Below are 19,702 nucleotides of genomic sequence, written 5' to 3' on the forward strand. Positions count from 1 at the left end.
CAGCACGACATGGAGCTTGGTGTTCCATGCGCGCGGGGCCTGGTGGAGACCGTAGAGTGCGTTGTGGAGGCGCATCACCTTGCTCGACTTGTTGCCATCGATGAATCCTGGCGGCTGAGTCACATACACTTCCTCCCCCAAATCCCCGTTGAGGAATGCCGTCTTCACATCCATGTGGTGGACCTCCCACTTGAATTGGGCAGTGACGGCGAGAAGGAGCCTGACGGAGTCCAGTCGCGCGACAGGGGCAAAGATTTCATCGAAGTCAATCCCCGGCCGCTGGGCGTATCCCTTCGCGGCGAGCCTCGCCTTGTGCTTGAGGACGTGGCCGTCGGTGTCACGCTTGAGCTTGAAGATCCACTTCAATCCGATGGGCTTGTGACCTGGCGGCAAACCAGCAAGCGACCATGTCTGGTTATCCTCGATTGACTGCAGCTCATCAACCATGGCGAGCCGCCAATCTTCGTCTCCTTCGGCCTCGGCGATCGTCGCTGGCTCGCCTGTGGGAGTGAGGAGGAGGCGCTCCGCTCGCCCTGGATTCTCCTCCTCTGGGTTGAGGAAGTCTCGAATGTTGCGGTAGCGAGCGAGGCTTGACTCAACGCCGGCATCCAGATTCTCGCTGCCTCCATCTGCTGGTGGAGAGAGGAAACGCACAGGCTGGCCTGATGCCGCAGAGATGGGCCAACCCACCAGTGGCGGCCCAGTCGGAGCCGATACAGCCTGTGGTGATGGCGAAGGAGAGCTCGATGCAGGTGCTGCTTCAGCTGGTTTCTCCGGCGGTTCTGTAGTTGGTTGCGACATCGTCCAACTCTCCACAGCAAGAGTGGCGGCGCCGCTGTTGTGCTCTCCCCAATCCCAGCTCGCGGCCTCATCAAAGATGACGTCGCGGGAGACATGGAGGCACTTCTTCTCCGGGTCATACAGGTGATACGCCTTGCTTCCTTCCTCATACCCAAGCATCACCATCAGGCGGTTGCGGTCATCGAGCTTCTTCAAGCCTGGTTTCGTCTCCTTCGCGTATGCCTTGCAGCCGAACACGCGAAGAAAGTGAACGCTAGGTTTTCTGCCATACCAGGCTTCAAATGGTGTCTTCCCTTCTGATAACCCACAAGTATAGGGGATCGCGGCAGTCTTCGAGGGAAGTAAAACCCAAATTTATTGATTCGACACAAGGGGAGGTAAAGAATACTTATAAGCCTTAACAACTGAGTTGTCAATTCAGCTGCACACTGGAAAAGCACTACTAATAGGGGTGATGTGAAAGTAGCGATGATATGAGAGCAGTAGTAACGATAACACGACAGCAGTAATAGTAACACAGGAGCAATGGCACCAGAAGACAGTTGATACTACTTCCAATGACATGTAGAACGAGTATATGATGATGAAATATGGACCGGGGTTTCCAGCTATCTACACTAGTGGTAACTCTCCAATAACAAGTGTTGGGTGAACAAATTACAGTCGGGCAATTGATAGGATTGAAATAGCATTAAGACAGAACATCAAGATCATTAAAAATCATGTAGGCATGTTTTCCATATATAGTCATACGTGCTCGCAATGAGAAACTTGTACAACATCTTTTGTCCTACCAGCCGGTGGCAGCCGGGCCTCTAGGGAATCTACTGGAAATTAAGGTACTCCTTTTAATAGAGCACCGGAGCAAAGCATTAACACTCCGTGAAAACATGTGATCCTCATATCTAAGCCTTTCCCTCCGAGTTGTCCCAATTTCTGTCACTTTGGGGCCTTTGGTTCCGGACATAGACATGTGCATACAACTTGTAGATACAATCTAAGCAATAAGTATAGAGCTTAAATCTAAGATCATGCCACTCGGGCCCTAGTGATAAGCATTAAACACAACAAGATTGCAGCAACAATAACTTCATAAATTTTGTAGATAGACAATCATAACGTAACAATCCATCGGATCCCGACAAACACACCACCGATTACATCAGATGAATCTCAATCATGTAAGGCAGCTCATGAGATCATTGTATTGAAGTACATGGGAGAGATGATACCAACTAGCTACAGCTAGAACCCATAGTCCATGGGGGAACTACTCACGGAGCATGATGGAGGCGGTGGCGTTGATGGAGATGGCTTCGGGGCACTTCCCCGTCCCGGCGAGGTGCCGGAAAGAGACTTCTGTCCCCCGAAATGGAGTTTCGCGATGGTGGCGGCGTCCCTGGAGTCTTTCTGGAGTTTCGTCAAAAGGTATCGAGTTTTTAGGTCGAAAGGGCTTATATAGGCGAAGAGGCGGCGCAAGAGGGGCAACAGGGTGCCCTCCCCATAGGCCGGCGCGGCCAGGGGCTGGCCCGCGTGGCCCTATGGTGTGGGGGCCCCAGGCCTCCCCTCTGACTCCCCTTCGGTGTCCTGGTCCGTCTCGGTGAATTATGATGTTTGGTCTTCGTTTCGTCGAATTCGAGAATATTGCCCGAACAGCCTTTTCCGGAACCAAAAACAGCGAGAAAACGGAACGGCACTCGTGGCATCTTGTTAATAGGTTAGTTCCGGAAAACGCATAAAATCATCATAAAGTGCAAGCAAAACATGTAAGTATTGTCATAAAACAAGCATGGAACATCAGAAATTATGGATACGTTGGAGACGTATCAGTATCCCCAAGCTTAGTTCCTACTCGTCCTCGAGTAGGTAAACGATAAAAAGAATAATTTCTGTAGTGACATGCTACTTACATAACCTTGATCATACTATTACAAAGCACATGAGATGAATTAAGTGACTCAAGGCAATAATCTATAGTTGCTAACAAATAGATAACATATAGCAAAACTTTTCATGAAGAGTTCTTTCAAGACAAGCATCAAAAGTCTTGCATTAGAGTTAACTCATAAAGCAATAATTTCAAAGTACAGGCATCGAAGCAACACAAAGGAAGATTTAAGTTTCAGCAGTTGCTTTCAACTTTCAACATGCATATCTCATGGATAATTGTCAACATAAAGTAATATAATAAGTGCAAATAAGCAAGTATGTAAGAATCAATGCACAGTTGACACAAGTGTTTTCTTCTAAGATGGAAGGAAGTAGGTAAACTGACTCAACATAAAGTAAAAGAATGACCCTTTGCAGAGGGAAGCATTGATTGCTATATTTGTGCTAGAGCTTTGGTTTTGAAAACATAAAGAGAGCATAAAAGTAAAGTTTTGAGAGGTGTTTGTTGTTGTCAACGAATGGTAGTGGGCACTCTAACCCCCTTGCCAGACAAACCTTCAAAGAGCGGCTCCCATTTTTATTTTTATTTTTGTGTGGCACTCCTTCCAACCTTTCTTTCACAAACCATGGCTAGTCAGAATCCTCGGGTGCACGCTAACAATCTCATACCATGAAGGAGTGTCTTTTATTTTAGTTTTATTATGATGACACTCCTCCCCACCTTTGCTTTCTCAAGCCATGGCTAGCCAGAATCCTTCGGGTGCCAGTCCAACAATCACATACCATGGAGGAGTGTCTATTTTTGTTAATTAATTTGGGACTGGGAATCCCATTGCCGGCTCTTTTTGCAAAGTTATTGGATAAGCGGATGAAGCCACTAGTCCATTGGTGAAAGTTGCCCAACAAGATTGAAAGATAAACACCACATACTTCCTCATGAGCTATTAAACATTGACACAAATCAGAGGTGATAAATTTTGAATTGTTTAAAGGTAGCACTCAAGAAATTTACTTTGGAATGGCGGAAAAATACCATGTGGTAGGTAGGTATGGTGGACACAAATGGCATAGGTTTTGGCTCAAGGTTTTGGATGCACGAGAAGCATTTCCTCTCAGTACAAGGCTTTGGCTAACAAGGTTGTTTGAAGCAAACACAAGTATGAACCGAGTGCAGACAAAACTTACATAAGAACATATTGCAAGCATTATAATACTCTACACTTGTCTTCCTTGTTGCTCAAACACTTTTACCGAGAAAATATCTAGACCTTAAGAGAGACCAATCATGCAAACCAATTTCAACAAGCTCTACGGTAGTTCTCCACTAATAGGTTTAAACTACATGAAAAAACTTAATCATGATCTACTTGAGAGCTCAAAACAATTGCCAAGTGTCAAATTATTCAAGACAATATGAGGCATTTTCTGTTTCCAACCAAATATCAATAAGTGCAATAGCTTCCAACTTTTATCATTGAACATTAAAAGTAAAACGAAGAACACAAGTGTTCATATGAAAAAGCGGAGCGTGTCTCTCTCCCAAACAAGGATTGCTAGGATCCGATCTTATTCAAACATAAACGAAAATAAAAGCACATAGACGCTCCAAGTAAAGCACATATGATGTGACCGAATAAAAATATAGTTTTAATAGAAGAAACCTGATAAGTTGATGAAGAAGGGGATGCCTTGGGCATACCCAAGCTTAGACGCTTGAGTCTTCTTGAAATATGCAGGGATGAACCACGGGGGCATCCCCAAGCTTAGACTTTTCACTCTTCTTGATCATATATCATCCTCCTCTCTTGACCCTTGAAAACTTCCTCCACACCAAACTCGAAACAAACTCATTAGAGGGTTAGTGCATAATCAAAAATTCACATGTTCAGAGGTGACACAATCATTCTTAACACTTCGGACATTGCCCAAAGCTACTGGAAGGTAATGGAACAAAGAAATCCAACCAACACAGCGAAAGAAGCAATGCGAAATAAAAGGCAGAATCTGTCAAAACCGAACAGTCCGTAAAGACGAATTTTATTGAGGCACCAGACTTGCTCAGATGAAAATGCCCAAATTGAATGAAAGTTGCGTACATATCTGAGGATCACTCACGTAAATTTGCATAATTTTCTGAGTTACCTACAGAGAATTAGGCCCAGATTCGTTACAGCAAGAAATCTGTTTCTGCGCAGTAATCCAAATCTAGTATGAACCTTACTATCAAAGACTTTACTTGGCACAACAATAAAACAAAATTAAGATAAGGAGTGGTTGCTACAGTAGTAACAACTTCCAAGACACAACAAAACAGTAGCAAAATAAACACATGGGTTATCTCCCAAGAAGTTCTTTCTTTATAGCCATTAAGATGGGCTCAGCAGTTTTAATGATGTACTCGCAAGAAATAAGAGTTGGAGCAAAAGAGAGCATCAAAAAGAAAATTAAAAACACATTTAAATCTAACCCACTTCCTATGCATAGGAATCTTGTACACAAATAAATTCATGAAGAACAAAGTGATAAGCATAAGAAGATAAAACAAGAGTAACTTCAAAATTTTAAGCATATAGAGAGGTGTTTTAGCACCATGCAAATTTCTACAACCATATTTTCCTCTCTCATAATAATTTTCAGTAGCTTCATGAACAAACTCAACAATATAACTATCACATACAGCATGCTTTTCATGATTCACAAACACATAGTTTTTATCAAGCTCAAAAATAGTGCGATTAAAACTTTCAAACACACTTTTATCAATAATATAACAAGATGGTTGATCAATCTCAAGAGATATGGGACTCATAGATAAAGTCAAGAACTCTCCAATCTCATTTTCATTAGTAGTCCAATTAATATTATCAAGTAACATAGGACCATCATCAAGAGCTTTATCATAAACATTTGCCAAGCAAAATTCTTTAGTACCATGCATTTCGACATCAGGCACAAACAAAGCATTATCATAAGATTTATCAAAGTAGCATGGATTATCATAAATAACAGTAGCATAATTATTCTCACAAGTTTTACTCATAGGGAATATTTCAAGAGAATCCACAGGAACATAACATTCAACCTCTTTCGGTAAGGAGGACAATCAAATAGTGTAAGAGATAAAGAGTTACTCTCATTAGAAGGTTGGCATGGGTAGCTAATCCATTCTTCCTCCTTTTGTTCATCACTCTCCTCTTCTCTTTCATCCAATGAGCTTTCAGGTTCATCAATTTCCTCCTCTTTTTCATCCAATGAGCTTTCAGGTTCATCAATTTCTTCTTCCACGAGTCCCCTGCAAATTGTGAGTGCATTCTTGTGCATTAATGAGTCTCTCTTTATAATCAATGATATAAGGATTATCGGTGTAACTTTCATTGCAAAAATTAAGGATAGAAGAGACATAATCTTTAAGGTCCTTACAAACAACACAAGTTTCATAATTTTTAACCATGAAGGATTCTATCTCAGAGGCTCCCATACATATGACAAATTGTTCTACCTCTTCAAACCCAAAATGAATATAGCTATTCCGATTATAGTTCTTAATTAAAAATTCCTCACTAAAGCCACATTGAAATTTAAGATGTTTAGTGTCCTGTTGAGAGCAACAGATTTATATCATGGCGTTTAAGCAAGATTTTAGCAATTGTATTCAATTTTTCTATCACAGCACTCATCACTTTTCCCGCTCTTGATTCTCTATAATTATTATAATATTCTATAAGCTCCAAGTAGGTTATGGGTTCTCCCATAATAGCAGTTTTTAATTTTTTAGGTTTTTCAAAATTTTATGGATTTTTGGGTATATGAGAAAAGTAAAACAAGACAAAAAGAAACTAGACAAAAGTAAACTAAGAAAAATAAAACAAGACAGAAATAAACTAAGCACAAATAAACTAGGCAAAAGTAAACTAAGCAAAACAAAGTAAAACAAAATAAAAACAGAGAGAGAGGTAGAGTGTACTCCCCGAGTGAACTTATGAGTAGAGCTATGCCTCCCCGGCAACGGCGCCTGAAAACAGTCTTGATAACCCACAAGTATAGGGGATCGCGGCAGTCTTCGAGGGAAGTAAAACCCAAATTTATTGATTCGACACAAGGGGAGGTAAAGAATACTTATAAGCCTTAACAACTGAGTTGTCAATTCAGCTGCACCTGGAAAAGCACTAGTAACAGGGGTGATGTGAAAGTAGAAGTGATATGAGAGCAGTAGTAACAGTAACATAGCAGCAGTAATAGTAACACAGGAGCAATGGCACCAGAAGACAGTTGATACTACTTCCAATGACATGTAGAACGAGTATATGATGATGAAATATGGACCGGGGTTCCCAGCTATCTACACTAGTGGTAACTCTCCAATATAAAGTGTTGGGTGAACAAATTACAGTCGGGCAATTGATAGGATTGAAATAGCATTAATACAGAACATCAAGATCATTAATCATGTAGGCATGTTTTCCATATATAGTCATACGTGCTCGCAATGAGAAACTTGTACAACATCTTTTGTCCTACCAGCCGGTGGCAGCCGGGCCTCTAGGGAATCTCACTGGAAATTAAGGTACTCCTTTTAATAGAGCACCGGAGCAAAGCATTAACACTCCGTGAAAACATGTGATCCTCATATCTAAGCCTTTCCCTCCAGCTTGTCCCAATTTCGTCACTTTGGGGCCTTTGGTTCCGGACATAGACATGTGCATACAACTTGTAGATACAATCTAAGCAATAAGTATAGAGCTTAAATCTAAGATCATGCCACTCGGGCCCTAGTGACAAGCATTAAACACAACAAGATTGCAGCAACAATAACTTCATAAACTTTGTAGATAGACAATCATAACGTAACAATCCATCGGATCCCGATAAACACAACACCGATTACATCAGATGAATCTCAATCATGTAAGGCAGCTCATGAGATCATTGTATTGAAGTACATGGGAGAGATGATACCAACTAGCTACAGCTAGAACCCGTAGTCCATGGGGGAACTACTCACGGAGCATGATGGAGGCGGTGGCGTTGATGGAGATGGCTTCCGGGGAACTTCCCCGTCCCGGCAGGTGCCGGAACGAGACTTCTGTCCCCCGAATTGGAGTTTCGCGATGGTGGCGGCGCCCCTGGAGTCTTTCTGGATTTTCGTCAAAAGGTATCGAGTTTTTAGGTCGAAATGGCTTATATAGGCGAAGAGGCGGCGCGAGGAGGGGCAACAGGGTGCCCTCCCCATAGGCCGGCGCGCCGAGGGCTGGCCCGCGCGGCCCTATGGTGTGGGGGCCCCGAGCCTCCCTCCGACTCCCCTTCGGTGTCCTGGTCCGTCTCGGTGAATTATGATGTTTGGTCTTCGTTTCGTCGAATTCCGAGAATATTGCCCGAATAGCCTTTCTGGAACCAAAAACAGCAGAAAACAAGAACTGGCACCGTGGCATCTTGTTAATAGGTTAGTTCCGGAAAACGCATAAAATCATCATAAAGTGCAAGCAAAACATGTAAGTATTGTCATAAAACAAGCATGGAACATCAGAAATTATGGATACGTTGGAGACGTATCACCTTCCAGGCTCCTTGTCAAGGATATGTTCAAGACGAACACCGCTTTTGCCGCCGCTTCTCCCCAGAACTTAGCTGGGACAGATTTTGCCTTGAGCATGCTCCGGACGGCGCAAACGATCGTCTGGTTCCGCCGTTCCACTACCCCATTCTGTTATGGAGAATAGGGGGCAGTGAGGTGACGCTGGACCCCATGCTCTGTGCACCAATCGGCGAACTCGTTCGCCGTGAACTCACCGCCTCGAGCAGTGTGGAGCACGCGCAGAGGACGCTGTGTTTCCTTCTCCGTCTTGGCTTGGAAACGCCGAATTGCCGCAGCTGCCTCATCCTTCGACTTGAGAAGGTACAACCACATGTACCAGATGTTGTCGTCGACGAGCAAGAGGAAGTACTTCTTCCCTCTCGGTGTCGCTGGTGAGATTGGACCGCAGAGGTCATCGTGCACGAGCTCAAGAGGCGTCTTGCCGCGGTACTTGGTTGTTGCGGGAAACGGGGAGCGCCGGTGCTTCCCCGCGATGCAGGCTTCGCAATGCTGCTCGGCGTGGATGATGGTGGGGAGACTGCGCACCACTCCCTTCCTCGACATCTTCTCGAGGCTATCGAAGCTCTGATGGATGAAGCATGAGTGCCAGCGCCATGCGTCGTCGTTGGCGTGCGCCGCGAGACACACTAGCAGCACGATTTGGAGCTGCGCCACCTAGAGTCTGTTCGTCGTCCTTGGCACCTTGGCGATCAGGACCTTGGCCGTACTCGATGTGGGTGGGGTACCCGAGCTCGTCTAGCTGCCCAATGCTGACGATGTTCGACTTGAGCCGTGGGATCCAGTACACGCTGGCCAGCTCGTGATGTCACTCGTTGTTGATGACGAAGATGACGGTTCCGCGGCAGCAAATGTCGATGACTGATCCATCGCCGAAGTGCACCTTGCCGGAGATGGTCCTGTCCAGATTGGCGAAGACGCTGTCATCGGTGGTCATGTGGTTTGACGCTCCCGTGTCGAGGTACCACGCTGCGTCAGTGTCGTGCGCCGTGCGCCTGAACACGACGCGGGCGCGCTCCTCGTTGAGATACACCTGCTCCCCCGTAGGCAGTGCAGGTGGATCAGTCGATGTCGAGGAAGCCTGCACCAGCGGTGCAGTAGGCGCAAGCTCGACGATGGTGGCCATGTGCAGCTCCGGGTATGCTTTTCCGCCATTCTCATCCTGGATCAGGTGCGCCGCCGCAGCAGCTTCGTCGCACTGCTTCTTGCGGGAGTCACGCTTCCAATGCCCCTTCTTGCCATAATAGTGGTAGTTCTAACGGTTGGCATTGCTGCTGGAGCCTTGTGATAGTGAGGACTTGGGCAGCGGCTTGCCACCTTTCTGTCCACCGCCACCGTTCCCGCCAGAGTCGCTGCCCCTCTGCTACCTTCTTCCGTCCTCCCACTGCTTCTTTGTTAGCAGCAGGTTGCCACCGGAGGTAGTGGTGCCCTGCTCAAGGTTCAGGCGATCCTCGACGGCCCGAAGGCGTCCGACAACCTCCTCCACGGTGAGTGGCGGGTTCATCACCGTCTCCATCGAGAAAGCGATCTGCACAAACTGATTTGGGATGACAGAGATGAATTTCCCCACTATCTTCTCATCATCGCATGTATCCCCGAGGGAGCGCATGGTGGCGACGAGGTTCATGATGCGCAACCCGAACTCGTCGATGCGCTTGCCGTTCTTGAAGGCGATCGTCTTGAATTCCGTCCGGAGCCACCGCACGCGTGATTCACGCGCACACGATCGTTGCCCTGGTGCTGCACCTTGATCGCCTCCCACGCCGCCTTGGCGCTCCCCTTCCCGATCAGCATCGCATGCATCTCGGTGGAGTGGAGCGGAGCAGTGCCGCCAAGGCCTGCTTGTCCTCTCGCCGGGAGACTGCGGCGTCCTCGATCGCGTCCCAGAGCGATGCCGCCTGCAGGTTCACCTCCATCACCATGGCCCAGTTGGTGTAGTCTCCGCGCTTGAGCATCGGGAAGACGAGGCTCGTACCTCCGCCTCCGCCGCTAGTCATCTCGCGGATCACCTCCCGCTGTACCACGACCTTGCCCCCGCTGTGTCGCACCCTGCTCCGTCCCCGACTTGGCGATCGCCGTCGTTCGTTTGTCGGAGGAGGGGTTGCGGACGCACGCCGCTGCTGGAGAGGTGGTGGTGCCGCGGCTGTGTGACGATCGCCTGACATCTCCCAGGTTGCTCTTATACCAATTGACAACTCTACTACTTAGAGTTGTTGATACTCACACATATAGTGAACACACGCAAACTCAAATAGAACTGAATGACATGAGCAGTATTGTGCAGCATAAGAGAACTGCATTTTTGTTCACTCACTGCTTTGGTGTTGAAGTGATACAATGGATGCTTATTTAAACTACTAGTGAGCTGCATAGACGAGCTCCTCTACTTCTCTCCAATGTGTGAACAGTTGAACAAGAAGTCTAAGTTACAGGTTTATCTCCTGCAACTTATCATCTGCAGCGTCAGTTATCCCTTGCAGGTTATCTCCTTGCAGATTCTGATTTGCCTCTTTCCCACTTTCCCTACTTGCTGATCCTAGTCATCATGCAAAGATTATGTTCACACAAAGCAAACTACTACTACTAGTAGATGCACGTACAAGTGCATGCCTTATTTGTGGCTAAGCAAACTTGCTACTACTACTCTACTAACAATATGATTAAAACAACAATTATAATATAAGCTGGCAGTTCTTTTTGTCGTCCTAAATGTATGACATACATAGTATCAGTCATAGTGACAGTGTAAAACAGATTTGATTATGGTTGTTTGCAAACAAGATACAGTTCCTAGCTGTTTTCAAATTGGTCTTGAGTAGCTGAGCAATAACAACAGTTGTTCATCTAACTTTCTCAAATAAATTTATGCTTGGAGCAGGTAGGACTGTAGGAGGCGATGCATCTGAAGTCGTGTGTGTACATCGTGACTTGGTGTGATGGAGGAGGCGTTGGTGCTCTGCAGATATTGTTTCAGGTTGGTTATACCTCCTCTAATACATCTAGGCGTTGGTTGCACCTCCTCTAATAAATAAATAGATCTACTCTCATCTTTTTTTAAGGCTGTGGTTTTCAGTATACATACTGTCACTTGAGAAGAACTTTTTCCGAGTGTAGTCAGAAGATTAGGATTGAAAGTAAATCTTATGGCGTTTGGTTGTATGGGACTAGTATTTTTTTCAAAAAAGGATGCTTTATTACTCATAAGTTTTAACGTAACACACTAGGTCTCTGCATAGCTAGGATGTACACAGCCGTTCGACAAGCTTACAACTTTAGTTCATAATAAAATGTAACGAGAAACAGAAGTCTATCATGGAATAGGAGCCACAATCTGCAGACTATGCAGCCACCTATGTTGGGTAATAAACTCCTTGGACGAATTCTCCAATCGTGTAGACACCTCCGTAAATAGGTCGCGGTTCTCCAGACGTTGAAGCGACGATCATGAACGGAGCGTAGCCGTAGACTTGTAGATTACCTGCATAAGAGAAGAGTTTTTTTTTCATTAAAAACCTTGTTATTTCTACATAGCCATAGCGACCAAATAACGGCGATCGCTCCCACTTTGATAAGATTTTAAAACCTGATCACTACCCCATTTAGCCAATTGCCAAAAATATTTGCAATGCTTCGAGGTGGATGTAAGCTAGATCCTATCTGAACGATTGACCATATAGCTTTAGCGAACCGGCAATGAAAGAAGAGATATTTTATTGTCTCATCATCATGACAGAAAACACATTTCTTACAACCATGCTAATTGCGTTTTGCAAGGTTATCTTTCGTGAGGATAACACCCCGATGTAGGTACCAAGCAAATACCTTCATTTTTAGTGGTATCCTCAGCCGTCAAATGCATTTATTATTGTAAACCGGTTGTATAGGCTGTATCAACGCTTCGTACATGGACTTTACCGAGAATAAACCATTCTTGTTGAGTTCCCAGCGAAATATATCCTTCCCATGAACCAATTGGATTGAAGCAAACTTCTAGCAATTCATTCCAAGCGGTTAACCGAGGACCAACTACATCGCGTCTGAACGTCATAGATGGTGGGGATGTTTCCATCACTCCCTGAAGGGTCCCATCCTTATGACGTGCTATCATGTGCAAGGCAGGATATTGCTCAGAGTGTGGTTGCACCCAACCATCTATCTTCCCAGAACCGTATCTCCGATCCATCCCTAATGGAAAAGGAACCGTATGGGAAGAAGTGCTTCTTAGTTGCCATAATGCCAGTCCAAAAATGTGAATCTCCAGATTTCCAAGAAACCCGAGACATTACTTTTGAGCCTACATACTTCCTCCTCAATAGGTTTTGCCATACACCATCCTCAGTTAAAAATCTGGTCAACCACTTCCCAAGTAAGGCCTTATTTTTCAACTCTAGATCGTGGATACCGAGTCCACCTTGATATTTAGGACGACATACGACATTCCATTTTGTCAACCGGTACTTTTTATTTTCACTATTCCCTTGCCAAAAGAATCTTGATTGGAGATAATCCAATCTATGAAGAATTCATTTGGGTAGTTGGAAGAATGATATCATATACAGTACCATGTTTGTGAGCACTGAATTGATGAGAACTAATCTTCCTCCCAGGGATAGCAATTTACCTTTCCAACTACTAAGCCTTTTCTGCAATCTTTCCTCGACAATTTTCCATTCAGCTAAGGTTAGCCCCCGATGATGAATCGGGATGCCAAGGTAGCTAATTGGAAAGATGCCTAAACCACATCCGAACAGTTCGGCATATTGGTTGGTTTCGTCTTGGGCGTCACCGAAGCAAAACAATTCACTCTTATGAAAATTGATCTTTAGACCAGACAATAACTCGAAAGCTGATAAAATTAATTTCAGGTTTCTTGCTTTTTTCAGGTCATGTTCCATAAACAGAATTGTATCATCGGTATACTGCAGAATAGATACCCCCCATCGACTAAATAGGGTACAAACTCCTTCAATCTGACCATCTCCCTTGGCGCGCTCAATTAAAATGGCTAGCATATTCGCCACAATGTTAAATAACATTACGGATAGAGGATCTTGCCTCAACCCTTTCTTCGTTTGAAAGTATTTGCCAACGTCATTATTGACTTTGATGGCAAAACTTCCTCCAAAGATAAAGTTGTGAATTAAAGTGCGCCATTCATGGGAAAAGCCTTTCATCCGGAGTGTCTGATGCAGAAAGGATAATTTGACTTTATTATAGGATTTTTCAAAGTCGATCTTGAGAACATGACCCCATTTAACTTTTTGCGATGCATCTCATGTACTATCTCATGCAATGTCACCACACCATCTAAGATGTATCGACCTTGCATGAATGCAGTTTGAGTTGGTCGCATCACATGATCAACCACCGAATTTAGTCTAATCGTAACAAATTTTGTAAATATTTTGAAACAAACATTAAGGAGACATATTGGACGAAATTGCTGAGTACGATCAGCGTCATTAACCTTTGGGAGAAGAATGATTTCCCCGAAGTTGCCGGCGTGAAGCTCTTCAAACAACTCTAGTAGATCCTTTTTAATAGTATTCTAGAATGTTTGAAAGAACTCAGCCGGAAAACCATCAGGTCCAGGAGCCTTATTAAGTTCCATCTGGAAGACTGTTTTCCTTATCTCTTCCTCCGTATATGGGGCGGTGAGGACTGCATTCTCATGTGGGGTCATTTGTGGAATATCGTCAACTCTGTACGGGACTGGTATGTTGAGATTGATTAGTGTACGTCAACTCTCATCTCGATCGATACACGGGCAAGCAGTCTCTTGTCATCTCTTTTCTGCAGTAGAAATACATCCACAATCTGTTTGATGATTGTTTACTTGCATCAGGTGCTGGGTCTGCCACTATATCATTTTGGTGGCTTTTCTTTGAAGATCAATGAGCTGAACTAGGAGCCCCTCCGGATTTCGTAAAAGGTTTGCCCTTCGTAAAATGGCTGGTGATAGAACAGGCAGCATATTACTTACCTATATATGATTGTAACAAATGATTTGATATACCATCTAGGATGGGAGCTCCCTTTCTTCGCCTCAGAATCACTAAAGGGGGCAATGTGTGCCGCCGTGCCAGCCTTCTTAGTAGTAATCGAAGAAGATAATTATTTCTCACAAAGCACAAAGTGTATAAGGTTTCACTACCAATGGTGTTGTTCCATGTGGTCTACAACTCTGCAATATGAATGATGGGTGTCATATTTATATTTTACACATTGGCAAGTCCCTTTTCTGTATAAGCCAAACACGATGCTAATCAATCTAGAGTCTATTATTTTTACAATGTTATTATGTCAGTTATGAACTAAAACCTGGTCCTTCAACTCTTGAAAAGGTTTAGATGTTGAATTCAATATGCTAAATCGCGTGTTCTATGCAGTATCCACAAGCTATTGACATATAGAGGAGGGAATTGCGGTTTGCACCAGCTCCTGTTACGGGCGTTGCGAAGACCACCAGGTCGACGTCTTTTTTGCAACATCCACCAGCCCTTGTACTAATCTGTTGCATTCTAGTTTTAAATTTTGCTTTGCCTTGCGTTGATAGCCTTATTAGGGCATCTCCAACAGCAATAATTTGGCGCTGCAAAACCTACTTCGCGCGCTGCAAACGTTTAGCGCACGATGTGCCGAATTCCCCTCCACCGGAGGCGCTATTTTGCAGCGCGGGTGGCCCGATGAAAAAGCGCCCGCAGCGGGAGCGCTAATTTGCAGCGCCACAAACACATTTTAATAGAAGATAGTCTAAATAAAAGATTAAAAACCATTAAAAATACAATTAAAATAGATAAACTACTAGTATACTCGTCGGCAGAGGTGGTCTCAGTCCAGACGTCATCCCAGCGAGCGTCATCGTCAGCCCAAATCATGTTTGGGTTGACTATCTCACTGTCAGCGATGTCTTGACGGCGGCGCCGGTCTGCCCTTCGCTGCGCCCTGAGGTCGGTGAAGATGCCCTCCGTGTTGTTGACGTCGAACTAGCGCATCAACTCCACGTCACGCTCGGCAATGGCGATCCGGCGATGCACCTGGCGGTGGCGGTGACGGTCCTTGTCATCGACGAGACACGGCGCTGGCGCGAGGAACTCCGCCTCCTCTAGGGACTCGACGTCCGGGAAGTTGAGGTCGCGCCGTGGCCACCGAAATCGCCACGCGGCCATGTCGTAAGCACGCGCTGCCAGCTCCGGCGAGTCGTAGGTACCGAGGGTGAGGCGGAAGCCGCCGGCGCGAAGCTCCGCGTAGAACCTGTCGTTGGGACGCGCTCGGACGCCGCGGAAATAGGACGACCCACGGTGGCGCGGCGGCATCCCGACGACGAAGGTTGAGCGGCAGCGGAGCGCGTGGGAGAGCGGCGGCGACGCGTGGCGCGACGAAGCGGCGTGGCGTGGCGAGATGAAGCGGCGACTGGAAGTTTCCACGGCGATTTGTTGCACACGCACGCGTCGTTTTGTAGCGCGCGCTCGAAGCGACGATTCTTTTCCCGCGAGAAGCAGAGACTATGGTGGTGGCAGCGGTGGAGGCGGCGTCCGTCCAATCGATGGCGAGCTTCCTCGACAACACGGAGGCCTTCTTCGCCGACCTAAGGGCGCAGCGAAGGGAAGATGGGCGCCACCGTCAGGACATCTCCGACCGCGAGATAGTCAACCCAAACACGACTGGGCTAACGATGACGCTCGCTGGGATGACGTATGGACTGAGACCACCTCCGACGACGAGTAGACTAGTAGTTTATCTATTTTAATTGTATTTTTAATGTTTTTTTGGATCTTTTATTTAGACTATCTTCTATTAAAATGTGTTTGTGGCACTGTAAATTAGCACTTCCGCCGCGGGCGCTTTTTCAGCGGGCCACCCGTGCTGCAAAATAGCGCCTCCGGTGGAGGGGAATTCGGCACAACGTGCGCTAAACGTTTGCAGCGCGCGGAGTAGGTTTTGCGGCGCCAAATTATTGTTGTTGGAGATGCCCTAATAAAGCTATCAACGCAAGACAAAGCAAAATTTAGACTAGAATGCAACAGATTAGTACAAGGGCTGGTGGATGTTGCAAAAAAGACGTCGACCTGGTGGTCTTTGCAACGCCCGGAACAGGACCTAGTGCAAACTGCAATTCCCTCCATATAGAGTGCTGGTTGCAATTTTTTCAGAGAACTTTAGTAGTCTTTCTTTCCACCTTCACCAACATGTTCTCCTTTTTTTTGAAATGAGATGCCAAATAGCTCATATTTGCATGGTTAATTCTTCAGTGGTTGTGGTAATGGTTTTACATTACAAAAGATGGCCAGGTAGTCAGAAAGTTCGCTACACGTTTGATGATTTGTTGTAATAATAATAGCAAAATATGTTGTTGCCACCAGGTGGCAATATCCCCCTTGTAGCTGCCGTTGGATGGACCATTTAGATTTGGTTTATTTGCCAACATGCTTATTCTAATTAGCTACTCTCTCTGCAAATTATCTGTACGTGCTGACTACTCAGGTCAGACTTCATCAGCGGCAGCTGCCAACGATGGCAGGTATGGTGGAGATTATATAGCTAGACTGACACATTTGCATGTTTACATCCTTGTTTCTCGATTTTGGGTATCACCGTGTCCGGTTTGCATGAGCGTCAAAATATGCCTACTCTCTTTGCTCATTCATATCGTCTTCCGTGCCCGCTGGGTCATATTTATAGTTTTATACTAGTCAGAAAGCTTATATGTAGTTTTACCTTGGTCCAACGTGAGGTGGGCACCGAGCGTTTGTTGGCCAAATACATTTCACGAAGTGAGCATGTCCTCATGCAGACTGTTACGAACAACATGCTCATGCGGACCTGCATCCTTCTCGATGCCATGTGGTACTCCGGCGACGCGGCCACGCCCTCCGCCGCCAGCTCTCTAGTTGGACCTCATGGGTCGCCGCAGAGAAAAGTAGAATGCCATCGAGGTCAGTAGCATGGTCATGTCCGCATGCGACCTCACATTGGCTTGTCGCTTCACCGCAAAGGCATCTCTTCCAGCCGCAGAGATGAGGAGCTTGAGGGCGACAGGCAGGTTGATTCCACGAGACGCCCAGCGCGGAAGATGACAGTACGGTTGTTCACCATGAATAACGGAGAGCCCATGAAGGATGCGGTGCTGCCCCACTGCACAACCGTTTTGTCGTCACTAGCTCCATGTCCGTCGAGCAAGACGAACCTGCCCATCAGCTGTTGGCGTAGCTCCAATCGCCGAGTACTTTCTGGCGTAGAGCCTTACGATGTTTATCATTGAATGAGGCATCTGATAGGAATGGTAAACTTACAAACAGAGTGTTTTGTCCTCGTCAAAACTAAGGAAGTTCATTGTCTGTATGCCTTCTATGGAAAGAATTTCCCACCAGCAACATAAATCCCATGTTATCATAATTTATTTCTATTGTTTTTCATTGCGTGTTTACAAAGAATTAATAGCCAAATCAGATTTTGTACCAAAAATAATCCATATATTCCTCTAAAAGGAGAAAACATCATCTATTTGTTTTGCAAGTGAAAGAATACCACTAAATGGACATAATCTTTTGCAAATAATTGAACTCAAAGCTCAATACTAGCATCCCCAAAATATGGTGTTGTAGCAACGCATGGGCACCTTACTATCTTGCTAAAATGTTTACTCATCTTTTCTTAAAAAACCATGAGAATGTAAATTTCTTAACCTCTCTGTAATTAAATATGATTGTAAGTTCAAAATAACATGTTTGCTATAGGTGTGGTCATCTTTGGTCGTGATGGATGCGAGAGACCGTGATGCACATTCACTAAGTCATCTCTTGAGAACAATAGGCTCTAGACACTAGAGCATAGATTAGGATTAGTCTTTCTTTAACAATGAGGATGAGGCCGTTACCATAGCTGACTTGGAGAAGGCAAAGACACCTTTATATAGTGCAACCAAATCTTTTTCCATACACAAAGCCATGCATGTAGCAACCAAAACGCCACATCCATACAACTCGCAGGCTCCAACTGTCACACACGTAACACATATGGACATCGCGTCCACATACTGAAACGACCCGACCGGCCTGCCCATGACATCTCCCGCACATCGGTCTTGGAGCCCAAACATATTGCACCACCCACCATTTTGCAATTACATGCCCCGTTAAATAAGTGTTACAGGCAGATGCAATCGGCGATAAATGTGTCACCATACCGTGTCATGCGGCAACACCTGGTAGGCGGCGCGGCGAAGCGCACATATCCATCTAGTAGTATATATGTGGAATCAAAGAGACGTGGTAGAGGCTGTTTGGTATTACCACAACATCTGCAAATGAGTACACCGTTCTAAAAAGCTACATATAAAAATTGATATAACGAAGAGTATGGCCCATGATAATTATTAGTAATACTATGATTGAATCTACATATTTATCCATATAAAGTATCAGCACAAAACTTCAGAAAGATAAACAATCAAAAGGCAATATATGTTGATCTTCAAGTCATCCATTCAATCAAGGGAAAACCAACGTCTTGCAATGTTTAGCGAACTAATGTATTAAAAAGAAAATAGGTGCAAAATAAGGCTTGAGAATTGACATACCAGAAAATGAAGTGGAGCGTACCACACGTTCAGGATAAACTACACAAATGGTTTGATAATCCAAAATCCAACACGTTTGAATGAGTTAAGTAATCAAATGCTTATTGAAATCCTTTGATAGTACTCTGCTGCTTATGGGGCTATATAGCTTATAATTTCATTGTGAGAACAGAAACGCACCTGCAATTTGCACTGTAACATATATGGGAGAATTTAAAACTATTAATCTGAAGAAAAAAATAATATAGGAGCATCGGAAAAAGTTCCCAGCTTTGTTAAACAAATGCAATCTAATAGAAGCAGTAAAATATCTAGATAAATCAAGGCAAAGCCATTGTTTTTTATAAGGAAAACGCTTCCAATCAGCCCACCGTTCGTGGCAAGAAAATCGGTCGTTGCTTTCTGCGGAGACGTGACCCGCACGTGGATGGGCCCCACCACACCTTCCTCGTCTATTTTTCCGATTTTCACCAACGAACCAGCGATGTGCCGCCCACCTCCTCCCATGGCGACCACTCTGTCCCTGCTCCGCCTCCGCGAGCACCCCGTGCTCCTCCCGGCGAGCGCCCCATGCTCCATCCGGCGATCGCGCCGCTACAGCTCCTCCCCCCGCGCGCGCCCCCTGCTCCTCCCATCGAGCGCGCCGCCCTGCTCCTCCACCGGGCGAGCGCGCCGATGTTCCTCCCCCGTCGCGTGTCCCCTGCTCCTCCCAACGAGCTTGGCGTCCCTGCTCCTCCCCTGGAGGGCGCGCCACTACAACTCCTCCACTAGCGAGCGCCCCAGATCCTCCCGACGATTTCACCGTTTTGCTCCCCATGACACCATCCTGCTGCAAGCTCCCC

This window comes from Lolium rigidum, chromosome 1, assembly GCF_022539505.1.
Source record: "Lolium rigidum isolate FL_2022 chromosome 1, APGP_CSIRO_Lrig_0.1, whole genome shotgun sequence".
NCBI lineage: Eukaryota > Viridiplantae > Streptophyta > Magnoliopsida > Poales > Poaceae > Lolium > Lolium rigidum.